We start from the raw sequence: 17,671 nt of genomic DNA on the forward strand, positions 1-17,671 counted from the left end.
TAGGACTCCTCCCGGCGCGCCCTCTCCCTTGGCCGGCCGCACCCCCCCCCCTTGCTCCTTTATATAAGGGGGCAGGGGGGCACCCTAGAGACACAACAATTGATCATTGATCTCTTAGCCGTGTGCGGTGCCCCCCTCCTCCATAGTCCACCTCGATAATACTGTAGCGGTGTTTAGGCGAAGCCTGCGTCGGTATAACATCAACATCGTCACCACGCCGTCGTGATGACGAAACTCTCCCGCAACACTCGGCTGGATCGGAGTTCGAGGGACGTCATCGGGCTGAACATGTGCTGAACTCGAAGGTGTCGTGCGTTCGGTACTTGATCGGTCGGATCGTGAAGACGTACGACTACATCAACCGCGGTGTGCTAACGCTTCCGCTTTCGGTCTACGAGGGTACGTGGACAACACTCTCCCCTCTCGTTGATATACATCACCATGATCTTGCGTGTGTGTAGGAAATTTTTTGAAATTACTACGTTCCCCAACAGTGGCATCAGAGCCAGGTTTTATGCGTAGATGTCATATGCACGAGTAGAACACAAGTGAGTTGTGGGCGATATAAGTCATACTGCTTACCAGCATGTCATACTTTGGTTCGGCGGTATTGTTGGATGAAGCGGCCCGGACCGACATTACGCGTACGCTTACGCGAGACTGGTTCTACCGACGTGCTTTGCACACAGGTGGCTGGCGGATGCCAGTTTCTCCAACTTTAGTTGAACCGAGTGTGGCTACGCCCGATCCTTGCGAAGGTTAAAACAGCACCAACTTGACAAACTATCGTTGTGGTTTTGATGCGTAGGTAAGAACGGTTCTTGCTAAGCCCGTAGCAGCCAAGTAAAACTTGCAACAACAAAGTAGAGGACGTCTAACTTGTTTTTGCAGGGCATGTTGTGATGTGATATGGTCAAGACATGATGCTAAATTTTATTGTATGAGATGATCATGTTTTTGTAACCGAGTTATCGGCAACTGGCAGGAGCCATATGGTTGTCGCTTTATTGTATGCAATGCAATCGCCCTGTGGTGCTTTACTTTATCACTAAGCGGTAGCGATAGTCGTAGAAGCATAAGATTGGCGAGACGACAACGATGCTACGATGGAGATCAAGGTGTCGCGCCGGTGATGATGGCGATCATGGAGGTGCTTCAGAGATGGAGATCACAAGCACAAGATGATCATGGCCATATCATATCACTTATATTGATTGCATGTGATGTTTATCTTTTATACATCTTATCTTGCTTTGATTGACGGTAGCATTATAAGATGATCTCTCACTAAATTTCTAGATAAAAGTGTTCTCCCTGAGTATGCACCGTTGCCAAAGTTCGTCGTGCCCAGACACCACGTGATGATCGGGTGTGATAAGCTCTACGTCCATCTACAACAGGTGCAAGCCAGTTTTGCACACATAGAATACTCAGGTTAAACTTGACGAGCCTAGCATATGCAGATATGGCCTCGGAACACTGAGACCGAAAGGTCGAGCGTGAATCATATAGTAGATATGATCAACATAGTGATGTTCACCATTGAAAACTACTCCATTTCACGTGATGATCGGTTATGGTTTAGTTGATTTGGATCACGTGATCACTTAGAGGATTGGAGGGATGTCTTTCTAAGTGGGAGTTCTTAAGTAATATGAGTAATTGAACTTAAATTTATCATGAACTTAGTACCTGATAGTATCTTGCTTTTCTATGTTTGATTGTAGATAGATGGCCCGTGCTGTTGTTCCGTTGAATTTTAATGTGTTCCTTGAGAAAGCAAAGTTGAAAGATGATGGTAGCAATTACGCAGACTGGGTCCGTAACTTGAGGATTATCCTCATTGCTGCACAAAAGAATTACGTCCTGGAAGCACCGCTGGGTGCCAGGCCTGCTGCAGGAGCAACACCAGATGTTATGGACGTCTGGCAGAGCAAACCTGATGACTACTCAATAGTTCAGTGTGCCATGCTTTACGGCTTAGAACCGAGACTTCAACGACGTTTTGAACGTCATGGAGCATATGAGATGTTCCAGGAGTTGAAGTTAATATTTCAAGCAAATGCCCGGATTGAGATATATGAAGTCTCCAATAAGTTCTATAGCTGCAAGATGGAGGAGAATAGTTCTGTCAGTGAGCATATACTCAAGATGTTTGGGTATAATAATCACTTGATTCAACTGGGAGTTAATCTTCCGGATTATAGCGTCATTGACAGAATTCTCCAATCACTACCACCAAGCTACAAGAGCTTCGTGATGAACTATAACATGCAAGGGATAGATAAGACGATTCCTGAGCTCTTCGCAATGCTAAAGGTTGCGGAGGTAGAAATCAAGAAGGAGCATCAAGTGTTGATGGTCAACAAGACCACTAGTTTCAAGAAAAAGGGCAAAGGAAAGAAGAAGGGGAACTTCAAGAAGAACATCAAGCAAGTTGCTGCTCAGGAGAAGAAACCCAAGTCTGGACCTAAGCCTGAAACTGAGTGCTTCTACTACAAGCAGACTGGTCACTGGAAGCGGAACTGCCCCAAGTATTTGGCAGATAAGAAGGATAGCAATGTGAACAAAGGTATATGTGATATACATGTTATTGATGTGTACCTTACTAGAGCTCGCAGTAGCACCTGGGTATTTGATACTGGTTCTGTTGCTAATATTTGCAACTCGAAACAGGGACTACGGATTAAGCGAACACTGGCCAAGGACGAGGTGACGATGCGCGTGGGAAATGGTTCCAAAGTCGATGTGATCACGGTCGGCACGCTACCTCTACATCTATCGTCGAGATTAGTTTTAGACCTAAATAATTGTTATTTGGTGCCAGCGTTGAGCATGAACATTATATCTGGATCTTGTTTGATGCGAGACGGTTATTCATTTAAATCAGAGAATAATGGTTGTTCTATTTATATGAGTAATATCTTTTATGGTCATGCACCCTTGAAGAGTGGTCTATTTTTGATGAATCCCGATAGTTGTGATACACATATTCATAATGTTGAAGCCAAAAGATGCAGAGTTGATAATGATAGTGCAACTTATTTGTGGCACTATCGTTTAGGTCATATCGGTGTAAAGCGCATGAAGAAACTCCATACCGATGGACTTTTGGAACCACTTGATTATGAATCACTTGGTACTTGCGAACCGTGCCTCATGGGCAAGATGACTAAAACGCCGTTCTCCAGAACTATGGAGAGAGCAACAGATTTGTTGGAAATCATACATACAGATGTATGTGGTCCGATGAATGTTGAGGCTCGTGGTGGATATCGTTATTTTCTCACCTTCACAGATGATTTAAGCAGATATGGGTATATCTACTTAATGAAGCATAAGTCTGAAATATTTGAAAAGTTCAAAGAATTTTAGAGTGAAGTTGAAGATCATCGTAACAAGAAAATAAAGTTTCTACAATCTGATCATGGAGGAGAATATTTGAGTTACGAGTTTAGTCTACATTTGAAACAATGCGGAATAGTTTCGCAACTCACGCCACCCGGAACACCACAGTGTAATGGTGTGTCTGAACGTCGTAATTGTACTTTACTAGATATGGCGCGATCTATGATGTCTCTTACTGATTTACCGCTATCGTTTTGGGGTTATGCTTTAGAGACGGCCGCATTCACGTTAAATAAGGCACCATCAAAATCCGTTGAGACGACGCCTTATGAACTGTGGTTTGGCAAGAAACCAAAGTTGTCGTTTCTTAAAGTTTGGGGCTGCGATGCTTATGTGAAAAAGCTTCAACCTGATAAGCTCGAACCCAAATCGGAGAAATGTGTCTTCATAGGATACCCAAAGGAGACTGTTGGGTACACCTTCTATCACAGATCTGAAGGCAAGACATTCATTACTAACAATGGATCCTTTCTAGAGAAGGAGTTTCTCTTGAAAGAAGTGAGTGGGAGAAAAGTAGAACTTGATGAGGTAATTATACCTGCTCCTCTATTGGAAAATAGTTCATCACAGAAACTGGTTTCTGTGACGCCTACACCAATAAGTGAGGAAGTTAATGATGATGATCATGGAACTTCAGATCAAGTTGCTACTGAACCTCGTAGATCAACCAGAGTAAGATCCGAACCAGAGTGGTACGGTAATCCTGTTCTGGAAGTCATGCTACTAGATCCTGATGAACCTACGAACTATGAAGAAGCGATGGTGAGCCTAGATTCCGCAAAATGGCTCGAAGCCATGAAATCTGAGATGGGATCCATATATGAGAACAAAGTGTGGACTTTGGTTGACTTGCCCGATGATCAGCAAGCAATTGAGAATAAATGGATCTTCAAGAAGAAGACTGACGCTGACGGTAATGTTACTATCTATAAAGCTCGACTTGTTGCGAAAGGCTTTCGACAAGTTCAAGGGATTGACTACGATGAGACCTTCTCACCCGTAGCGATGCTTAAGTCTTCGTAATCATGTTAGCAATTGCTGCATTTTATGATTATGAAATATGGCAGATGGATGTCAAAACAGCATTCCTGAATGGATTTCTGAAAGAAGAGTTGTATATGATGCAACTGGAAGGTTTTGTCGATCCAAAGGGAACTAACAAAGTGTGCAAGCTCCAGCGATCCATTTATGGACTGGTGCAAGCCTCTCGGAGTTGGAATAAACGCTTTGATAGTGTGATCAAAGCATTTGGTTTTGTACAGACTTTTGGAGAAGCCTGTATTTACAAGAAAGTGAGTGGGAGCTCTGTAGCATTTCTGATATTATATGTGGATGACATATTACTGATTGGAAATGATATAGAATTTCTGGATAGCATAAAGGGATACTTGAATAAGAGTTTTTCAATGAAAGACCTCGGTGAAGCTGCTTACATATTGGGCATTAAGATCTATAGAGATAAATCAAGACGCTTAATTGGACTTTCACAAAGCACATACCTTGACAAAGTTTTGAAGAAGTTCAAAATGGATCAAGCAAAGAAAGGGTTCTTGCGTGTGTTACAAGCTGTGAAGTTGAGTAAGACTCAATGCCCGACCACTGCAGAAGATAGAGAGAAAATGAAAGATGTTCCCTATGCTTCAGCCATAGGCTCTATCATGTATGCAATGCTGTGTACCAGACCTGATGTGTGCCTTGCTATAAGTCTAGGAGGGAGGTACCAAAGTAATCCAGGAGTGGATCACTGGAGAGCGGACAAGAGCATCCTGAAGTACCTAAAAAGGACTAAGGATATGTTTCTCGTTTATGGAGGTGACAAAGAGCTCATCGTAAATGGTTACGTTGATGCAAGCTTTGACACTGATACGGACGATTCTAAATCACAAACCAGATACGTGTTTACATTGAACGGTGGAGCTGTCAGTTGGTGCAGTTCTAAGCAAAGCGTCGTGGCGGGATCTATGTGTGAAGCGGAGTACATAGCTGCTTCGGAAGCAGCAAATGTAGGAGTCTGGATGAAGGAGTTCATATCCGATCTAGGTGTCATACCTAGTGCATCGGGTCCAATGAAAATCTTTTGTGACAATACTGGAGCAATTGCCTTAGTGAAGGAATCCAGATTTCACAAGAGAACCAAGAACATCAAGAGACGCTTCAATTCCATCCGGGATCTAGTCCAGGTGGGAGACATAGAAATTTGCAAGATACATACGGATCTGAATGTTGCAGACCCATTGACTAAGCCTCTTCCACGAGCAAAACATGATCAACACCGAGGCTCCATGGGTGTTAGAATCATTACTATGTAATCTAGATTATTGACTCTAGTGCAAGTGGGAGACTGAAGGAAATATGCCCTAGAGGCAACAATAAAGTTATTATTTATTTCCTTATATCATGATAAATGTTTATTATTCAAGCTAGAATTGTATTAACCGGAAACATAATACATGTGTGAATACATAGACAAACAGAGTGTTGATGACCCACAAGTATAGGGGATCTATCGTAGTCCTTTCGATAAGTAAGAGTGTCGAACCCAACGAGGAGCAGAAAGAAATGATAAGCAGTTTTCAGTAAGGTATTCTCTGCAAGTACTGAAATAAGTGGTAACAGATAGTTTTGTGATAAGATAATTTGTAACGAGCAACAAGTAACAAAAGTAAATAAAGTGCAGCAAGGTGGCCCAATCCTTTTTGTAGCAAAGGACAAGCCTGGACAAACTCTTATATAAGGAAAAGCGCTCCCAAGGACACATGGGAATATCGTCAAGCTAGTTTTCATCACGTTCATATGATTCGCGTTTGGCACTTTGATAATTTGATATGTGGGTGGACTGGTGCTTGGGTGCTGTTCTTACTTGAACAAGCATCCCACTTATGATTAACCTCTATTGCAAGCATCCGCAACTACAACAAAAGTATTAAGGTAAACCTAACCATAGCATGAAACATATGGATCCATATCAGCCCCTTACGAAGCAACGCATAAACTAGGGTTTAAGCTTCTGTCACTCTAGCAACCCATCATCTACTTATTACTTCTCAATGCCTTCCTCTAGGCCCAAGTAATGGTGAAGTGTTATGTAGTCGACGTTCACATAACACCACTAGAGGCTAGACAACATACATCTCATCAAAATATCGAACGAATACCAAATTCACATGACTACTAATAGCAAGACTTCTCCCTTGTCCTCAGGAATAAACGTAACTACTCACAAATCATATTCATGTTCATAATCAGAGGGGTAATAATATGCATAAAGGATCTGAACATATGATCTTCCACCAAATAAACCAACTAGCATCAACTACAAGGAGTAATCAACACTACTAGCAACCAACTAGCACCAATCCCGGACTTGGAGACAAGAATTGGATACAAGAGATGAACTAGGGTTTTAAGATGAGATGCTGCTGGTGAAGATGTTGATGGAAATTGCCCTCTCCCGATGATAGGAGCGTTGGTGATGACGATGGCGATGATTTCCCCCTCCGGGGGGGAAGTTTCCCCGACAGAACAGCTCTACCGGAGCCATAGATTGGTTCCGCCAAGGTTCCGCCTTGTGGCGGCGGAGTTTCGTCCTGAAAGGTTGCTGCTTCTTTTTTTCTCGACGAAAGACTTCATATAGCAGAAGATGGTCATCGGAGAGCCACCAGGGGGCCCACGAGGTAGGGGGCGTGCCCTAGGGGGGCGCCCCTACCCTCGTGGATAGGGTGTGGGCCCCCTGGTCTTCATCTTTGGCGAGGATTTTTCATTATTTATTATAAGATATTCCGTGGAGTTTCAGGACTTTTGGAGTTGTGCGGGATAGGTCTCTAATATTTGCTCCTTTTTGAGCCCAGAATTCCAGGTGCTGGCATTCTCCCTCCTTATTTAAACCTTGTAAAATAAGAGAGAATAACCATAAGTATTGTTGCATAATGTGAAATAACAGCCCATAATGCAATAAATATCGATATAAAAGCATGATGCAAAATGGACGTATCAACTCCCCCAAGCTTAGACCTCGCTTGTCCTCAAGCGAAAGCCGATAACAATAAATATGTCCCCATGTTAAGAGGTAGAGGCGTCGATAAAAATAAAATACGGACATTGTGGGGGATATACCCCGCGGCGTAAACCGACCGGAAGTATAACCCGGCCGGACTTGGCGGTTTACTTGAGACCCGGTTGAGACTTGAAGATTCACTGGCGACCCGTTTGGACCTGGCGGTTTATGATTCATTGGCAATCCGGCAGGCGGGTCAGAGGAGCGACAAGACCTGGTGGCCCAACGGGCGGTTCATGAAGGCCGGTTCATACTATGGTGGGCCGGTTTAAGAGAAAAGGTGTGAGAAGTATTTCCCTTACAAGGAGTCTAGACCCGGACTTGTATCCGGTTTGTATTAGAGATAGACTAGTCCTAATCCTAATAGGACTCTACATGTAACCTGCCCCTCCAACATATATAAAGGAGGGGCAGGGCTTCCCAAAAGGGACAAGATTCACAAGTTCCACAAGTTGGACAAGTTAGGTTTAAAGACAATAGCTCTCGAGTTAGAGCACTCTTGTAACCGTGATCATCATCATCAATATCAATGAAGTAGGATGTAGGCTTTTACCTCCACCGTGAGGGGCCGAACCTGGGTAAAACATCGCGTCTCTCGTCCCGCTCAACCCCTCTCAAGCTACCACATAGATGCGTTGGCCTCGCGACTAAGTCCTGACACTAAGGATATCTGCTGTGACAATTCCACGACAGTTGGCGCCCACCATGGGGCCCGCGCATGGTGGTGTTGAGTTCTTGGAGGGATCTCTCGAGGGATTGAGAAGTTTGCAAGTTTCTGGATGAAGAGAAGCCCAGTTCAAAAGAATCTACATGCTCTTTAAAGTTCATCGGACGAGATAAAAAAAGGGTTGTGCTTTCTGTGAGGTGTTTACGAGTGGGGGTGGAGGATTCATCGATTGTAACTTTTGGAAAAGGAAAAAAGGGTGATTTGACTAGTTGAGGGCTCAAGGCAGGATAGATCGGATCAGTCTCCAGTTTCCAAAAATATATTACAGTCACACGTGGCGTTTCTAGTGGTCCAAGACAAAAAGAAAGGAAGGAAGAAAAAGGATGTACACGGCCTAGAATCGGAAACAGGATTGATTCGGGAGTCAACAAACCGAAGATTTGGGAACGTTCCTTGTTTCACTTAATTTCCAACTACAAACCGATTGTGCCAGAGAAAAATAGCAAAGGTGCCCCGCCATCGTTCTGTTGCTTGCGAGCTACAGGTTAAACCGGCCCAATCGCTTCTGCTGGTGCGTGACTGAGCTGGCCGCACTTCCGAGCCGCCACCCACGGCCTTGTTTCCGTTTCAACTCGCCGCCATCTTGCCCATGCTATGAGCAGCTGCAGTTGCCATGATTACCGCTACCTGACCGAGCCTGGCCGAGTCGCCCGATGTTGCGGGCCGGATTTCCTCCACTACCACCTACGGTCTGCCGCCGGGCTCTGTTCCCCGTGTGCCGGCTCACCACTGCTGTTGACTGCTGCTGTCCACGCGCGCCGGTTTACCTCAGCCTCCGCCTCCACTACTGCCACGTCTCCGGCTGCGCGGCGGGTCACCTCCATCAAATTTAACGAGTCGCTGCCGGATCAAGCTGCGCCCGCGCCCACGTCCGAGCTACTGCACCGAGTGCCGCAGTTTCAAGCCGCCCACCGGTTTAGCCTCTGCCAGGTCCTCAAGTCGCCTATCCCGTGTTGAACTGGCCATGGCCGCGCGCCGTTCCGCCCGACGCCCTTCTGCTTCGAGCCGCTTCCTGCGCTGACCTCTGGTATTTCCACACCGTAAACCATTCGTCTTTACCGCTGACCCGCCCCCGCGGAGTCCGCCTCGTCAAGCCACCGCTGATACGGCCTCGAGCTGTTACCTCCGCAGCTTTAACCTCCGTTGACTTCTGTTGCTTGGTTGAGCCGGCCCTGCAGCCTGATTTTAAATCGACCTCACGACTTCATTCGCGTCTGCACCTTCGCTCTTGTGCCATCGAACCAAGCCATTGCGTCTGCTGCCATGGCCTGCCTGTGCCCTCACCCCTTGGCCTGTTTCTGTCAAGAGCCGCTGGCTCAAGAGTTTGCTTTTGCAGGAGTAACAAATATGAGATACAGGAAGGAAGTAGTAAATGAGCTTTACAGCAGTTTGGATCTTCGAAGCAAGGAAAACTCAATTACAATGGCAGTAAAACTCAGAGGCTGGGCACAAGTCACTGGACCAAGCGCAGAGCCACGTACACAGTGCATATTCCGATGCTGAGTTATCCACGGAACTAAAATGTGCTTATCCATTATAAGCACCTCAGCTATAAAAATACCAGGTGATATTCAGCCGGTTTATTTTAGCGCATATTAATTTGTTTGAAAACAGTTACTCTGTCTTTCAATATATTTTATGCAGGACAAAGTCCACTACAAAAATGGTGTCGTACCATGGACAGGAGGCTCGCACCGGTTTAAATGTCGTGGCGAATTCTCGCACCTGCACCGACTGCTGCTGCCGCGCCCGAATTGTCGGTCCGCACTGATTTACAAATGTCGCGGCCGACTCTCCCGTCCGGACCGGCTTACAGCACCACGGGCAACTCATCTATTTATGCCGCCTCTGAAGTCGCGGCCGTCTTTCATCGTCCGTCTATCGCGACCTGGTCTACATCAACTAGCCGGGACTACGCCTGCGATTGACTCGCTCGTCTGCACCGGTTTACGCCGCCATGGCCGACTCGGTCGTGATTAATTTCAGCTTCACCATGGTGATCATCAACTCCACGGTGGATAACCCCTGGCATGATATATCAGGTGAAATCCATCCAATATATTTTATATTACATATTGCCTTCTTTAAAAGAGCAATTACTCCGGTTTGCAAAGTTGTTTAATGCAGGACCCTAAACCGCCATATTGATGCAAATTTAAAGGCCGTCAGAAAATTTCCGGCTTAAAAAGAAGGATTCCGGTTTAATATCCGGCTCAAGGGGAAGATGTCTCCCACAAAGCTTTGAAGCTCTCAATATCCGGTTTAAGAATTTCCGGTTCAAGAAGGATTTATCTCTTGCAATAAGTTAAAAGGTGCCAAAGAGGACCTGCTGCCATGATGCACGGTTCAAACATGGGTATCATGCCTTATTGGCTTATCATATCATTGATCACTTGGGGGCTTTGGTCGTATCCGAACCATAGCTACACCTCTTGATCGGCGCAATGCCACAATATCACTTGGGGGCTTGGTCGCGTCCGAACCATAGCAACGCCATTTGGTAGGCGAAAAGCCACAACATCACTTGGGGACTTGGTCACGTCTGAACCATAGTCACGCCTCTTGATCGGCCTAGTGCCACAACATCACTTGGGGGCTTGGTCGAACCCGAACCATAGCTACACCTCTTGATCGGCGTAATGCCAAAGCATCACTTGGGGACTTGTGGTCACGTCTGAACCATAGTCACGCCTCTTGATCGGCTAGTGCCACAGCATCACTTGGGGGCTTGGTCGAACCCGAACCATAGCTACACCTCTTGATCGGCGTAATGCCAAAGCATCATTTGGGGACCTGGCTGACTCAAACCATAGCTACGCCTTTTGGGGGGCTTGGTCGTGTCCGATCATGGTAAGGCCTCTTGATCGGCTCAAAGCCTCATTTGCAATGGTTTTATTTTTGCCTTTGCTTGAATCTGTTCTTTTTTTCTAAAGAACTTTTACTTCTGTTGTGTTTTTAAACCGACATTGTTAATCCGGTTCGACTGTCAATTACAAATTGGCGGAACATGGTCAAATCTTAATCCGGAGACTATCTGCCCGGTTTGATTTTATGTTACCATCTTATTATGGAGTAAACCGGTGTTCATTAACCCGGCTTGACTTTCAACTACAAGTTGTCAATACATGACCAATTATAATCCGGCGATTATTAACCCGGTCTGGTTCGACTACAAGCCGCCAGTATTATATATGGATAATCCGGTGTCTATCATAACCCGGTACGGTTTTATCATAAACCGGCATAATATGGAAAGAGTTATCAGTACTCAAGATTGGGATTATCATCCTTACTACAACAAAGTTGGTAAACCAATGATGTGATTCAATGTCACAGGTATGATATATTTCATATTTGATTATTCTTAAGTGCAGCCTTGGTTATAAACCCGGGTTATATGTTGGGCATTATGACCCGTCCGGTGGTACACCGCCAGGACACTTTAAACTTGTTGTTTGCAGAAACAGGTTGAATAAAGCATGATTATAAATCACCGGCGTTTATTAAACCGGCCTGGCTTTAAGACGATAAGTCGCCAGTATATGATGAGAAATTATCCGGTGTTTAATCGGCCTGGCTTTGGACTATAAGTCGCCAGTATATATTAGGATTGCACCATTGGAATCATGCGTTTATAAATCATTGGGTTATATTATTCAAATAGCCAAACTTGGATGATTTTTCATTATGATATTGAATGAATAAGGTTTTCATAGTGAATTATATTATCTTGAATAGCCAACATGGCTGGATTTTATTATGGTTATTAATAACCGGTATTATTGAGGTTTTCAAAGTCGCTTTAGCGCAATGGCTATTATTTTATCAAAGGATATGATTTATTCTACAATGGAAGGAATAGTCCCGAGTCGCTGCAGGCTTACGACCCGACACTTGGGGGCTACATTATTCAAATTGAGATTATATCAAATATGCAAGTCTCATGTCGCTGCAAGCATGCACCATGACACTTGGGGGCTAATGCAAATTCATTTTTATTGGCCTAATTGAAGACCCGACTCATCACATTATAATGAGCCGGCCCTTGGGGGCTACCAATTGCTCCTGTCAGCAATTCAAGTTGTTGTTCAAATCTACATGATTATATTTACAAAGTCCCTACTCATTATTGCATAATGACCCGACCCTTGGGGGATACACTGATTGAAGTTTCTATAAGCAATTACAAGTCCCAGGTTGCTGCAAGCATGACAACCCGGTACTTGGGGGCTACATATATGGAGTATTCAGTTTTTTACTAGAGATGAACAACATGGATTTCTTCAAAGTGGCAGTTATTATATGGAAACAAGTCTCAAATCATCACTTTGTTCTATTCAAGACTTGGGGGCTACAGGTGATATGGATATAAGGGAGAAATATCTTCCGATTTTCAGTTTTAAGCAAATCAGATTGACCCGACATCACCAATCGTTATGACCCGGTGTCTGCAACTATCATAACCTGACGTTATCAACAATCATGAACTGGCATTGGCAACAATCATAACCCGGAATTATCAGTTTTTATAACCCGACAATGGTGGTAATCATAAACCGGCAAGTTCTACATCTTCAAACCGGCTGAATATCAGATGACTATTTCAAGACCAACATTTCTTAAGCCGGCGCTTTGGAAGCCGACTCAAGTGGATTATTCTTCACAATATTTTTCTATGAGAAACCAATGTCAGCAATTTGAAGTATGAAGCTGGTTATTGACTCGGATTTTCTAGAAGGAGGAAATGACAAGGATTTAAGGATGATCAGGTGCCGGTCTACAAGAATTCTTAACCCAGAGCACAACCTGTCAAATTTGTTCTTGTGTTTATTTTGCAGCATAAGTTTACCATGGATAAATCCAAGCTAAACTTGGGGGCTAATGTCGGGGATATACCCCGCGGCGTAAATCGGCCGGAAGTATAACCCGACCAGACTTGGCGGTTTACTTGAGACCCGGCTGAGACTTGACGATTCACTGGCGACCCATTTGGACCAGGCGGTTTATGATTCATTGGCAATCCGGCAGGCGGGTCAGAGGAGCGACAAGACCCGGTGGCCCAACGGGTGGTTCATGAAGGCCGGTTCATACTATGGTGGGCCGGTTTAAGAGAAAAGGTGTGAGAAGTATTTCCCTTACAAGGAGTCAAGACCCGGACTTGTATCCGGTTTGTATTAGAGATAGACTAGTCCTAATCCTAATAGGACTCTACATGTAACCCGCCCCTCCAACATATATAAAGGAGGAGCAGGGCTCCCCATAAGGGACAAGATTCACAAGTTCCACAAGTTGGACAAGTTAGGTTTAGACAATAGCTCTCGAGTTAGAGCACTCTTGTAACCGTGATCATCATCATCAATATCAATGAAGCAGGATGTAGGCTTTTACCTCCACCGTGAGGGGCCGAACCTGGGTAAAACATCGCGTCTCTCGTCCCGCTCAACCCCTCTCAAGCTACCACATAGATGCGTTGGCCTCGCGACTAAGTCCTGACACTAACACTAAGGACATTTGTTGTGACAATTCCACGACAGACATGAAGGCATCATGATTATTCTCATAACACAACATATATAGATATTGTCATATGATTACTTATGTTCAAGTGATGATCTATTCACAATGTAAAAGTATGAATCAGAAACCTTATTGAGAACCAACAAACTATAACATCAGTCATTGAAGCAATTGCAATTTATCATAACATCAGAAAGATTCTATGTCAGAGCTAAAAAGCAAGTCCACATACTCAACTATCATCTAGTCCTTCATAATTGCTAACACTCGCGCAATACTTGTGGTTACGGAGTTTTAATCGGACATGGAGAAAGATAGGGGCTTATAGTTTCGCCCCACAACCTTTTACCTCGAGGGTAATGTTAGCAATAATAACTCATGCCCCCCTACATCCAATTGGATATATATATATATATGTATATATGTATATATATATATATATATATATATTAGGTTCTTTCCAACATGATGGGCTTGCCAAAGGATAAAATGAAAAAGGAAAGGTGAAGATCACCATGACTCTTACATAAGGTAGAAGATAATAATAAAAGATAGGCCCTTCACAGAGGGAAGCAGCGGTTGCCATGCGCTTTTATGGTTGGATGCACAAAATCTTACTTCGAAAGAACGTCACTTTATATTGCCCCTTATGATATGAACCTTTATTATGCAGTCCGTCGCTTTTATTACTTCCACATCACAAGATCGTATAAAGCTTATTTCTCCCACACCAATCAATCATACATATTTAGAGCAATTTTTATTGCTTTTCACCGATGACAACTTACTTGAAGGATCTTACTCAATCCATAGGTAGATATGGTGGACTCTCATGGCAAAATTGGTTTAAGGGTATTTGGAAGCACAAGTAGTATCTCTACTTGGTGCTAAGAATTTGGCTAGCAAGAGGGGGAAAGGCAAGCTCAACATGTTGGAGGATCCATGACAACATACTTTATCTCAGATATAAGAAAACATAACTCATCACGTTGTCTTCCTTGTCCAATATCAACTCTTTAGCATGTCATATTTTAATGAGTGCTCCCAATCATAAAAGATGTCAATGATTATATATTTATATGTGAAACCTCTCTTTCCTTATTACTTCCTATTAATTGCAATGATGACCAAAGCTATGTCTGCCAACTCCCAACAACTTTTAAATCATCATACTCTTCCTATGTGAAGTCATTACTCTCAATAAGATCAATATGAACTTTTGTTTATTCTTATTCTTTTTCTCTTTTCTTTTATTCACCCAAGATCATAGCAAGAAAATCAAGCCCTTGACTCAACACTAATCTTTATTATATAGCTCACGGACTCGATTACATAGAGAGATCATAAGGCAAAACTCAAAACTAGATCATGCCATAAACTTTATTCTACTAGATCAAAATACTACTAATAGGATCGAACTAAGGAAAACGGTAAAGATAGGATTTGTGATTGTGATACGATACCACCGCACCTCCCCCAAGCTTGGCGGCTGCCAAGGGGAGTGCCCATACCCATGTGATTATATCTCCTTGGTTGGTGAAGAAGGTGAAGGTGTTCTTGATGATGCGGTCTTGTAATCCATCTTCCAAGGCATAGGCTCACCATCATAGAAGGACGATCGAGTCTCCGGAATCCTCAAATCTGCATCCAAACTCATCCTTTTGAATCTATATTCATACTCACAGTTTTGGTTTTGCAGGTCATAGATTTGGGTTTGGAGGTGCTCGATCTTCTCATGTAGCTTGAAGATGGCCTCCTCGGTGTTCTTGGCATCCGGCTTGTAGTTGTTAGTGAAATCCACGAGCATCGTGTGGCTAGCGTTGATTCCACGCTCCACCATCCCCTGGCACTTGAAAACTTGTTGCTCCATTGCTTCGAGCCTCGTCTCCACGCTTCCGGTTCCCTATGGTCCCTCAGCATCGCGGATGTGCAGCAACCTATCACGCATCTCAATGGTTTGAGGGTGTCGCAGCACCTCCGCGAGGAAAGGGTTGATGACCTTCTCGAAGAACCTGTCCTTGGAAGCATTTGGGGACGTCATGATAATCTAGATCTATCAGAAAAACAGCTTGAAACAAGAACAGAGAAAATTTGCGAGATACGGGAGTCAAAACCTTCGGGAGAATATATAGTGAATTTTTACCGACCAAAATATGTATCGTGCAAGAAAACGGAGTCCGGAAGGCACACGAGGTGCTCACGAGGTAGGGGGCGCGCCCAGGGGGCTAGGGCACGCCCTCCACCCTCGTGGGGCCCTCATGTCCTTCCCGGACTGCTACTAATTTTTCCATTTTTCTAAATATTCCAAAACGGAGAAATATTGCCTTAAAAACTATGTTGGAATCGGTTTACTTACCGTACCACATACCTATTCCTTTTCGGAGTCTGAAACATTCTGGAAAGTGTCCCTTATGTATTCCTCTGGGGTTACGGTTTCAATAATATTGGTTTCAACATTTATGGGATTACCTGAGATATAATGTTTGATTCTTTGACCGTTTACCACCTTCGGATTTGTGCCTTCGAAGTTGTTGATTTTTATGGCACCGGAACGATAGACCTCCTCGATAACATAGGGGCCTTCCCATTTAGAGAGAAATTTTCCTGCAAAAAATCTTAAACGAGAGTTGTATAGTAGTACATAATCACCTACATTAAACTCACGCTTTTGTATCCTTTTGTCATGCCATCTTTTAACTTTTTCTTTAAACAACTTGGCATTTTCATAAGCTTGGGTTCTCCATTCATCAAGTGAGCTAATATAAAATAATCTCTTCTCACTGGCAAGTTTTAAATCATAGTTGAGCTCTTTAATAGCCCAATATGCCTTATGTTCTAGTTCGAGAGGTAAGTGACATGCTTTTCCATATATCATTTTATACGGAGACATACCCATAGGATTTTTATATGCGGTTCTATAGGCCCATAATGCATCATCAAGTTTCTTGGACCAATTCTTTCTAGACCTATTAACCGTCTTTTGCAAAATTAATTTGAGTTCTCTATTACTCAATTCTACTTGACCACTAGACTGTGGGTGATACGGAGATGCAATTCTATGATTGACGTCATATTTAGCAAGCATTTTACAGAAAGCACCATGAATAAAATATGAACCACCATCAGTCATTAAATATCTAGGGACTCCAAACCTCAGGAAAATAACTTCTTTAAGCATTTTAATAGAAGTGTTATGATCAGCACTACTAGTTGGAATAGCTTGTACCCACTTAGTAACGTAATCAACAGCAACTAAAATATGTGTATATCCATTAGAGGCAGGAAAAGCTCCCATATAATCAAAGCCCAAAACATCAAATGGTTCAAAAACAAGTGAATAATTCATAGGCATTTCTTGACGTCTACTAATATTACAAATTCTTTGACATTCATCACAAGATAGGACAAACTTACGGGCATCCTTAAAGAGAGTAGGCCAATAAAAAACGGATTGCAATACCTTATGTGCAGTTCTATCTCCCGCGTGGTGTCCTCCATAAGCTTCGGAGTGGCACTTGCGTAGGATCTGTTCCTGTTCATGCTCAGGTACACAACGTCTAATAACACCATCTACTCCTTCTTTATAAAGATGTGGGTCATCCCAAAAGTAATGTCTCAAATCATAGAAAAACTTTTTCTTTTGTTGGTATGTGAAGCTAGGTGGTATGAATTTAGCAACAATGTAATTAGCATAATCAGCATACCACAGAGTACTACGAGAAGTACTTATGACATTTAATTGAGCATAATCAGCATACCACAGAAACCTATAATTAGCATAAGTCTAGGTTTAGCATCTTTCTTCTCCATAAGATATTTAATAGCAGCATGATCAGTGTGGATAGTTACTTTAGAATCAACAATATAGGGTCGGAACTTATCACAAGCAAATACAACTGCTAAAGGCTCTTTTTCGGTAGTAGCATAATTTCTTTGAGCATTGTCTAGAGTCTTACTAGCATAAT

The sequence above is a fragment of the Triticum aestivum genome, chromosome 2A (genome assembly GCF_018294505.1).
Source record: "Triticum aestivum cultivar Chinese Spring chromosome 2A, IWGSC CS RefSeq v2.1, whole genome shotgun sequence".
In the NCBI taxonomy this organism is placed as follows: domain Eukaryota; kingdom Viridiplantae; phylum Streptophyta; class Magnoliopsida; order Poales; family Poaceae; genus Triticum; species Triticum aestivum.